The 11,106-nt window shown below is 39.3% G+C and overlaps 1 pseudogene; it reads right to left on the bottom strand.

Moving 5' to 3' along the window:
* Positions 1-251: 251 nt before the first annotated feature.
* LOC138385712 (actin-related protein 3 pseudogene) lies at positions 252-1,252 on the bottom strand (annotated as a pseudogene).
* Positions 1,253-11,106: the final 9,854 nt, after the last annotated feature.

Genomic DNA, 11,106 nt, shown 5'->3' with positions numbered 1-11,106 from the left:
TTTGGCGAGGATGATAGTAGCAATTCATAATCACCAGAATCCCACGTCCCATGAATGGGTAATGCTAAGTGTCATGAAGCTACTTTAAAAAACTGTATTTATTTATTTATTTTTGTTGTTGTAACAAATATATTGCATAAAGTTTACCATTTTAACTATTTTTAAATGTACAGTTCAGTGGCATTAAATATATTCACATAGTTGTGTATGAGCTACTTTTAAAAATTTGTCTTTTACTTCGTCACTTTTTCCTACAAAATATAAAAATGATGCTCAAATTCCCTGCATATCCAGTTCAGTGAGGTCAATGTTCTTGTAGCAAGAACTCTGATATTAATAAGGTAATTCTGAATTACTTCCTCTACTACTTCTTAGGTAGGTTGTGTGAAGTCAGGATTAGCAAATTCTGGATGAAAAAATATTTCAGGTCCCAAAGATCTCTCATAACCAACGTCAATGGAAAATTCTTTCTTCGAGATTGCCTTGATTCGAGTATACTGTTTAATCCACTTGGCCCATCTGTGTCATACTTGTTAAATTCTTTTACTAAATCTGGGCAGACATGACTATAGCACTCCTTTACTGCCATAGCTGTTTCCAGGGATTGCTCTGAGGAATTCCTACTTCTCAGCCTCCGCGCAGTTGCTGGATGAAATAAGTGGTAGCTCGTCCTGTGATTGGAATGGGCTTGATGCAGTTGCCGCCACATATCTTTCAGTCCCAGGTGGGACAGGAGTGCCACCATCTTTCCTGTCTGTTCCCGTACCCATCGAGGTCTGTTTTCCTACTTGTTCTGACGCTCAGGTTGCTGCTAATGCAAGAACAGCCTGCATGGCTGTCTACAAGCCTGGAATATTGAAGGACTCCAAATTTTTTCAGCAGCATGTTCTATTTTCTGGAGCATTTAGTGGAGGTTTAGTCAAAAGAAAATAATGACCTTCAGGTTCTGCTTTGAGTATTTACAGATCATTTGCTCTGCAAATGTTTCCATCAACAGTCTTCAGCTAAACCATGGCATGTTGGCCACTTCATGGTACATGTGACTTTTTCTATTACTTCATCCCTGAGTGAAGAAATCTAGGATATTGGCACTTTTCCTCACCCTCTTTTGAGCTTGATTGCCCACTTTTGCTGACTCCTTGATAGAAATACATAAAGGAATAATAAACTGTGGCTCTGTATCTGTGGCATGTTTTGATTCTGTACACCCAGTGCCACAATCTACCATCTAAGGTGGCAGCTGTCCTGCCATCTCCCTTCTCTCCTGTTTCTGCTGCTATCACTGTCTGGTTGGTACTGGCTTGGTCCTGAGATTGATGGCAGGAGATGGGGACTATCTAACCCTGCATGGCTGGGTAACCATCTCCTATCACTTCTTCCTCTGACATCATCTTTCCTTAGGAAGCCAAGATGGTCCATTGGTGCCCATGCCCCAGTTCAGCCCAGGCCAGGTACACATCTTGAGTAATTGTTTTGAATAAGGGTTACGGGGCAGCAGAATAACATTTTGATTTCTAGGTTATTGTTTGCCTCAGTGCTTATTTTTTTTTATTTTTTAATTTTTTTGAGACAGAGTCTCGCTTTGTTGCCCAGGCTAGAGTGAGTGCCGTGGCGTCAGCCTAGCTCACAGCAACCTCAAACTCCTGGGCTTAAGCGATCCTACCGCCTCAGCCTCTCAAGTAGCTGGGACTACAGGTATGTGCCACCATGCCCGGCTAATTTTTTTCTATATATATTTTAGTTGGTCAGATAATTTCTTTCTATTTTTTAGTAGAGATGGGGTCTCGCTCTTGCTCAGGCTGGTCTCGCACTCCTGACCTCAACTGATCCTCCTGCTTTGGCTTCCCACAGTGCTAGGATTACAGGCGTGAGCCACCACGCCCAGCCATCAGTGCTTATTTTAAAAGACCTAAAAATCAAGCCTAGTCTAGACCAGGGTGTTACCTTTAATGTTGGCAAGAATTGAATATAGAGAGATGGGAAACAAAGTATGAAAAGAGCTAAATAGAAGTAGAGCCTAGGCTAAGGTCACTTAGGATTAGAAAAGGGATGGCAATGGGAAGTTCTTGAATGATGCAATCAAATGTGATCACAAATACAAATGTTTAGGGTGATATATGGGTAGAAGGTGACATATCTGGATAGACACTGGGGAAGTGAGCAGTTGGGTGCATGTGAGGGAAAGCTGAATTGTGCTGAGGTCACTGCATTAAGTGTAGTTTAACTGATTAGCTCTCTGGGCAATGCTCACAAACCTGGATATACATCCAAATGGACCCATGTTGTTAAAAAAGAAAAAAAGATGCAGCTGTCTGGGTCCTGCCTGAGACATATTGAATCAGAATCTCTGGGGGTGGCATTTGTACTTTTAGAAAGCTGTGTTGAGGAAGCGATATTTGAGCCAGAGGAATCATTTTGCAATGCTTCAGAAACTAGTTTCTACCTCTGAATAACAGAGAGGTGGCCTGAAGAGTTAATAGTACTACCCACAAAAAGACTGGAATTGCTTTTCACTCATCGATGAAGACAGATTGTGAACTCAAGAAGGTAGTTCTGCATGGCAAGGGATATTTAAGACCATGCAAGTCAAAGAAGCCATGTGATGGAATGGGGCAGGAGAGGAAGGCTTTCAAGACACCAAGCACATCAGAGGTGGCTGGTGGGCACCTGCTACTGGCCCGTTGTGGAGGTAGCTCCTCTGTGGAGGAGAAGAGCTCTCCAGAGCAGGGGAATGGGAATTGGTGAAATGACAGGCAGTTCAAATACAGAGTAAGACTGAATAGAAGAAGCCAAAACAGGCACAGGAATTGGCTCAAGTCTTTGATGTTGTAACTGAAGATGTCATCTTGGCTCAATCTCTAGGAAAGGAGAGTTGGTGACCAAAATGAAGATCACAGCTGTGTCCTGAGTGTTTCTATTGAATTGTAGGTGCACATAGGGTGACTGCTTTATAAATTTGAATATCAGCATATCTCTAGCATTTAATTTTAATAATATTAAAATTATAGCACAGTGAAATCTCCATAAAGTTAGAGGCTTTGCCTATTTTTTTTTTTTTGCTGCTGTATCCCCAGCATCTAGAACAGTGCCTGAAACATAGTAGGTACTTACAAATCGTCGATAAATGTTAGGCAAATGAATGAATACACTGTTTTAAAGATGAAGAAGAACACTAGAGACACCTGAACCCACATGGACCCTACCATCAAACAGGTTGGGACCACACATCATTGTCTCCACAGGGATGCACATAAAATTGATGTTGAAGCTTGGCCTTAAGCTAGTTATTTATTCTCCTGTTTTTTCTTGGGAAGAGTTAGTATCTTTATTCTCTCTTCCTCTTCTTAATTAAAATCAATTTTCAGAACTTCAATTCATATTAAGTATAAATAATGTCATATACTTTATGGTATACTCTTCCAAAGGCATTATCTTTTTTAAATTGAAGGGATGATGTCTTAGTATTGAATTTGAATCATCATTTTCATAATGGGGAAAGATTTCTTTTTCAATGGTAGAATTTTTTACTTTGAGATTCTTACTGATGTTCAAAATTTAGAGAAATATAGTGCAAAATGATTTTTTTTTTTGAGACAGAGCTTCACTCTGTCACCCTGGGTAGAGTGCCATAATGTCAGCCTAGCTCACAGCAACCTCAAACTCTTGGGCTCAAGCAATCCTCCTGCCTCAGCCTCCCAAGTAGCTGGGACTACCGGCGTGTGCCACCACATCCGGCTGATTTTTCTATTTTTAGTAGAGACGGGGTCTCGCTCTTGCTCAGGCTGGTCTTGAACTCCTGAGCTCAAATGATCCTCCTACCTTGGCCTCCCAGAGTGCTAGGATTACAGGCATGAGCCACTGCGCCCAGGCAAAATGATTTAACGTATATTAGAACCCTGAACAGAGAATGACAGTCTCAGCAGTAAAGAGAAGGTATCTTTAGGCGTACACAGGATAGAATCTATGTTTCTCCCTTCCTGTTGTTTTTTTTAAGTGGCAAAGGATGATTTCTTTCTTGTCCTGAATCTGAAGGATATGTTGTATGTGTTGGTGATTCCTTCCCTTGCTCGTGAAGGAGTCATGCTAATAGTAACCAGGATCTCATAGCATCCTCCACGTTTTTGTTTTGTTTTGTTTTGTTTGTTTTTGATTTTTTTTTCACCAGCCAAAGTGAAGCATCCTTCATGTTTGATTTGATTTTGGAGTGACTAAACCAGGTACCACTCCACAATCAGGCAGCCAGCAATAGCATTTGGAATGTTTGCCTGACTGTCTGCGGGAAAGGCCCAGCCATAAATTCCATATATTCCACAGTCCATCCAGAGGAGTCTGATGGGGTACAATACACACAGGAAACCACCACGAAGAGACAACCTCTCAGGATTAGACTAGTGATGGCCACCAGCTGCTGGCAAGCTTTGGCAAAAACATCAGTTGTCATTTCCAACTTTGGGGGTTTGCCTTATGTCCAGAACCCACATCAAATACATTGCTGTAATTCAGTAGATTTCTGCCACAGTAAATTGTGTGGAAATGTTTTCTTGCACTGCTCTGATGTATATAAATGAAATGAAAATCTTATTTTGCTTTCTTCAGAGCCTGAAATATAAAAATTATGAAGAAAGGTTTTCATCATAACATAGCAGCTCTTGAAAACAGTCTGTAATTTAAAACGAATCATTTTCTTCCTGTGAACGAGTTATCTAGCATCTTGAATTTCTGCAAAGCCTGTACAACCAGGCTTATGTCTTCTTATGTTGTTTTTAGATTGGAGATACTGTGACATTTACTTACTATTTTCCTTTCAAATGGGAATGTTGGTGGAAATTCTTTGTAAGCTGTAAAATGCCATTCATATTTAAACTGCCATGTTTTTGAAAGTTTTGAAAATTGCATTTGGCACTATTTACAACGAGGTTTTTTTTCTAAGTGCCTATTTATTATGTTTCTGGCTGTATTTCACTCAGAAGATGTCTCTTGTCCAGGGTACATATCTATAAGAAACAAATTATTCCTTCTGCTTGCATTGCCGCATTGCTTTGAAGAAAGGGCTCTGTAGTTACCAGCAGAAGCCAGGGCTAATTCTGTGATTCAAATAATGCCAAAGGCACTTCTGCTTAAATAATCGTATGCAGCCAGGTGGGATTAATTAGGGACACTGTATACGCACGACTGAGGCACCAGCTTTGGTTCCATTCCCACGGCTCCCTGGCGCCACTGTTAATCTCCAAATGGAGATTAACAGGGCACTTTGAGGAAAGTTTGAAGACACTAGGGCCTAGGTGTCTCCCTATTACTGTTCTTTTGCCCATGTTAGCCAAGACTTCACTTGGGTAGGAGGAACAGGGCAGAGGAACCCTGTCCTCTGGGTGAGTGATGGTGAAAGTGCCAAGTCTTCTGCATGGGGTGGCTCCTAGAGCTGCCACCAGTCCTGGGGATTTGGGGTTCTTTTCCAGCTTTTCCTCCTGGATCTGTGAAGACCTGGCTCTCTGACTTGGCTTCAGGTCTGGAGAGCTGGGATGGGATGGAATTGACTGAGGCCAAACCAAGGATTTGGGGCCAAGAGAAATTTATGTTTCCATCAAAGGCAAGGTTGACCTGGGATCCAATGAACTCTCTGAATCTTGTAGTCCACAAAAGGCGGTAGAGAACAAGAATTCTGATAGGAAAGGTTAGCAACAGAGAATGTGAAAGATGGAGTAAGCTGGGTGGATTCTGGGAAGCCCTTCTAAGGCAATGGTGCATCGATCTCTTCAATTTCCTTTTGGCCTGAAATACTATTGTGAAAGCAATTTTCATTTTACTTTAGGTTTTTATTGCTTATAGTTCCTTACATCTGAGTCGTTTGGATTTGAGACCTTGCTGAGCTATACGAGGACTTGGGGAACCATCCAAAGGGAGCTTTGCCATTTCATCCTTACCTGCACAAGATCATTTTGATGCACTTGTTTGAGGAGTATTACAAGTACGGAGGTCTAGACGTTTAACTTCAGTAGTAGAAAACGCCCATGGAAATATCACAGGTTGTATATTAAATGATTATTTCTTTAAAATTTTTTTTTTTTTAGATTTCAAAATATTAAGGGGGTACAAATGTTTTTGGTTACATGAATTGCTTTGTAATGCTTGAGTCATGGCTACACGTGTGCCCATTACCCCAGTAGTGTTCATTGTACCTGTTAGGTAGGTTTTTGCCCCTCCTCTTCTCCCTCCTCTCTGCTGCTTGATTTCCACTGAGTTTTACTTCCCTCTGTGCACATGTGTGCTCATCAGTTAGTTCTAATTTAATAGTGAGTATATGTAGTGTTTGTTTTTCCACCCTTTAGATACTTCACTTAGGAAAATGGTCTCCAGTTCCATCCAAATTATTGCAAAAGGTATTAATTCATCATTTTTTATGCCTGAGTAGTACTCCATGGTATATATGTGTATATACACATATATATACATACACTACATTTTGTTAATCCACTCACGAATTGATGGGCACTGGGTTGATTCCACATCTTTGCGATTGTGAATTGTGCTGCAATAAATATTTGAGTGCAGATGTCTTTTTGATGAAATGACTTCTATTCTTTTGGGTAGATACCCAGTAGTGGGATTGGTGGATCGAATGGTAGGTCTACTTTTAATTCTTTGAGAAATCTCCATACTGTTTTCCACAGAGGTTGTACTAATTTGCAGTCTCACCAACAGTGCATAAGCATTCCTTTCTCTCCACATCCATGCCATCATCTATTGTCTTTGGATTTTTTTTAATAGAAGCCATTCTAACAGAGGTAAGGTGATATCTCATTGTGGTTTTAATTTGCATTTCCCTGATGATTAGTGACATTGAGCTTTCTTTCATATGTTTATTGGCCATTTGTGTATCTTGTTTTGAAAAACTTCTGTTTATGTCTTTTGCCCATTTTTTAATGGGCTTGTTTAGTTTTTTCTTGCTGCATAAAAGACTTAAATAAAAGACTTAAGGCATGAAACCATAAGAATTCTAGAAGTAAATGATTCCTTCTAAAGACAAGCTCTTATATAGTAGCTTACTTACATAATCAGAATAATTACTCGTTGAGGAGTCAGTTTGAGGTGCTGTAACAAAATATTGTAGACTGAGTGGCTTAAACAGCAGACATTTATTTCTCACAGTTCTGGAGGCAGAGAATTCCATGATCATAGTGCCAGCAAATTCAGTGCTTGGTGAGGGCTTCTTCCCAGCTCACAGATGGATGCCTTCTTGCTGTATCCTCACATCACAGAGAGAGCTCACTGTGTCTCTTCCTCTTCTTATAAGGACATCAATCTCATCCTGGTGGCCCCACCCTCATGACTTCATTTAAACCTAAGTACTTCTCAAAGGCCTTACTTCGAAATACCATCATAGTAGGGGGTAGGGCTTCAACATATGAATTTTGGGAGGACACAAGCATCTAGTCCATAACAAGGAGGAAAGAGTTAATGCAGTTTGACTGTGACTTGGTTTTTCCCTGACTATCAGGAAATGCTGCAAGTGGGCTGAGGGGAAGAAGGCAGGTGCCTTTATCAAACCCCCTAGTCAATATAATCCTGGACCTCAAGGTAAATACACTAATGATATATGCTAGCAGAAGCGTCTTTTCTATGGAATGCTCCTAGCAGGATGTCCTGAAAAACAGGTACTGTGAACACCATTTGGGTGACGGGCACACCTATAGCCAAGACTCAACCATTACAAAAGCAATCTATGTAACCTAAAACATTTGTACCCCCTTAGTATTTTGAAATAAATTAAACAAAAGAAAAATGACATGAAACCTGGTGTATAACACAGAGAATGTTTCATAAACAAAATGTTTCCTTATCGTGTGAGATCACACCATAAAAACTCCATTGGAGACCTCATCTGTCACTCTGGGCCAGAGAGTGTATGTTTGTCATGAACAGAAAGGACCCCAGGAGCTTGCTAAATGTCTCAGACTCTTCTCTGGTTTGTTTGAGTCTCTGGATTACCTGAATCTTTTACATCATTATGAAAGCTTGATATTGGGTAAGATTTTGATTTGTGTCAGTCTGATCCTTTGTATTTTTTCAGCCAATAACCAAATAGAGCAAACAAAACAAACAAACAAAATGGTTCCAAGTACATATGCTTGTCTGGACCTTTCTATTCTTAGTCTTTTTTTTTTTTTTTTTTTTTTGGCAATTGTCCACAATTTATGTATAAGAATAAAAGAGAAAATTTTAATCAGGTCCTTTAAGTATACAATAGATTAATTTTTTATTGTGGTAAAATACATATAACATAACATTTACCATTTTAACCATTTTAAGTGTATAATTCAGTGACACTAAGTACATTCACATTCTTGTGCAATCGTTACCACTATCCATCTACAGAATGTTTTCATCATCCCAGAAAGAAACACAGTACTCGTCATATAATAACTCCCATCTCTCCTCTCCCTAGCCACTGGTAACCACCATTCTATCTTCTATCTTTATGAATTTGCCTATTCTAGGTACCTCACAAAAATAGAATCATACAATATTTGTCCTTTTATAGCTGGCTTTTTTCACTTAGCGTAATGTTTTCAAGGTTCACCCATGTTGTAGCATGTATCAGAATGTCATTTCTTTTAAAGGCTCATTAATATTCCATTATGTGTATATGCCACATTTTGTCTATCCATTTATCTGTTGATAGACATTTGGGTCATTTCTAGGCTTTGGCTATTGTGATAATGCTGCTATGAACATTGGTGTACACATATCTATTTCAGTCCTTGCTTTCAATTCTTTTGGGTATTCAGAAGTGGAATTGCTGGATAATATGATAATTCTATGTTTAACTGTTTCAGGAACCATCATAAAATATACCATTTTATATTCCCACCATAAAAACTCCACAAGGATTTCAATTTCTCCACTTTCTCGCCAACACTTATTATTTTTCATTTTTTTAAAAAAAATTGTCATGCTAATGGAGGTCTATTTTTTAGTGTCTCATTATTAAATAACAAAAAGGTTAATATTTTACTACACACTAGCTTTTCCCTCTGAGCAACTGGTTGCATCTTGCTGGACCAGCTTTGACTCTGAACAATCTTGTGCCTGGGGTGAAACTGCCAAGGCTGAGCTGTAGCTCTTTGGAGAACTTTGCTGATGTCATTTCCCTCTTGTCATCCCTAGCCAAACTTTTTGGGTAACTGATAGGTGTTAACAGAGAAATTGTTGGACAATTTGAAAACACTAGCATAAATTCATTCAACACGAACAGTTAAAGAACAATGATAAGTTTGCATCACCTTTCTTTACATGGCTCTGTCCTAATCAGCTTTGACTAGGAACGCAGGTAAAGAGGGATATGCCATTGCTATGTTAATTATTTTATTCTTTTTGATATGATTTGCCTTCTAGACAGTTGAAAGGTATATTTGTTTAATGAATGTTATTTTTTTATTTGCCAATGTGATTATTGATATTTTCAATACAATCTACAGCAAATATCACTGATGAATTTAAATTACTCACTGCTTATGCTTACACATTCTGGTTGTAACAGCTTGCTTTTCACTTATTTAATTATTTTTGTTGTTGTTGTTAGTAAAAATAATATCTGTTCACTTTAGATTTTTAAGGCCTGCCTGTAGGCCGGGCGCGGTGGCTCACGCCTGTAATCCTAGCACTCTGGGAGGCCGAGGTGGGCGGATCGTTTGAGCTCAGGAGTTCGAGACCAGCCTGAGCAAGAGCGAGACCCCATCTCTACTAAAAATAGAAAGAAATTATATGGACAGCTAAAAATATATATAGAAAAAATTAGCCGGGCATGGTGGTGCATGCCTGTAGTCCCAGCTACTCGGGAGGCTGAGGCAGTAGGATCGCTTGAGCTCAGGAGTTTGAGGTTGCTGTGAGCTAGGCTGACACCACGGCACTCACTCTAGCCTGGGCAACAGAGTGAGACTTTGTCTCAAAAAAAAAAAAAAAAAAAAAAAAAAATTAAGGCCTGCCTGCTTCTGTTTACCATGGAAGCCCGAACATTCAGGCTGCCATTGGCACTACAGGTATGGGAGGGCAGACTGAGGACTGTTCTCTCTCCCGGGTTGTTGATAAAGCTGTCAGCCGGACTGTGAGGGTAGAATTCTGGCATGAATTGTGTTCAGAATTTCTGAAGCTTGGCCAACTGGCAGGGGATACCATCAAAGGGGATGAATATGACACCCGAACTCCCTGCTATGTAAACACACACACACACACACACACACACACACACAATAACATTCATTTTGATTTTTTGGTAATATACTGTGAGCTGTAGAAATCTCTAAATATGTTCAATTAAAACAAGCTGAATAAAATATGTCCTTTGCTTAACTTGTTTATTTTTTTAAAATAGAAAACCCGCTAAAGGTCTTATGTGTGTCTTTCTGCCACTTTATATAAGCAGCCAGTTTTGTAAAAATAAATCTGATGGCATTAGAAATAAAATTTTATATTCCTAAATTACATTCATCGTATCTTAGTTGATGTAGTATTTCCAAGGGCCTACTAAGTTTTTCTATAATTTGCTTTATGTCAGTTGTAACCTTAAAGTGAGTTTTCAGGGGTAAGGACTATTCGTGAAGGTTGGGGTAGATTTCAAATTGGTATTCCTTTTTGGATTGTAACTTGGCAGTACTTATAAAAGGCATTTGGAGTTTGTATAACCATTAACCCAAACATTCTTCCACTGTTTTTTTTTTTTTTTTTTTTTGGTGAGGAAATGATTATATGTGGAAAGATACAGTGACAAAGATATAAGGATGTTCAATGCAGTGTTGTTTCTAGTAATGAAACATGTTAGGCTGGTTAAATAAAGATGATACTGTCTATGTAATGAGATATCATGTAAGTATTTAAAAAGACCATGGAAGAATGTTTGATGGTTAACTTTAGTTGTCAACTTGACTGGATTAAGGAATACCTAGACAACTGGTAAAGCATTACTTTTGGGTGTGTCTGTGCGGGTATTTCCAGGGGAGATTGGTGTGTGAGTTGGTGGACTGAGTGGGGAAGATTTGCCCTCAGTGTGGACAGGCACCATTTAATTGGTTGGGGGCCCAGAGAGAATAAAAAGGCAGAGGAAAGGTGAAT

The sequence above is a fragment of the Eulemur rufifrons genome, chromosome 7 (assembly GCF_041146395.1).
Source record: "Eulemur rufifrons isolate Redbay chromosome 7, OSU_ERuf_1, whole genome shotgun sequence".
In the NCBI taxonomy this organism is placed as follows: Eukaryota; Metazoa; Chordata; class Mammalia; order Primates; family Lemuridae; genus Eulemur; species Eulemur rufifrons.
Note: the sequence above shows the minus strand (reverse complement) of the source record. Positions and strands in the feature narration are given on the sequence as shown.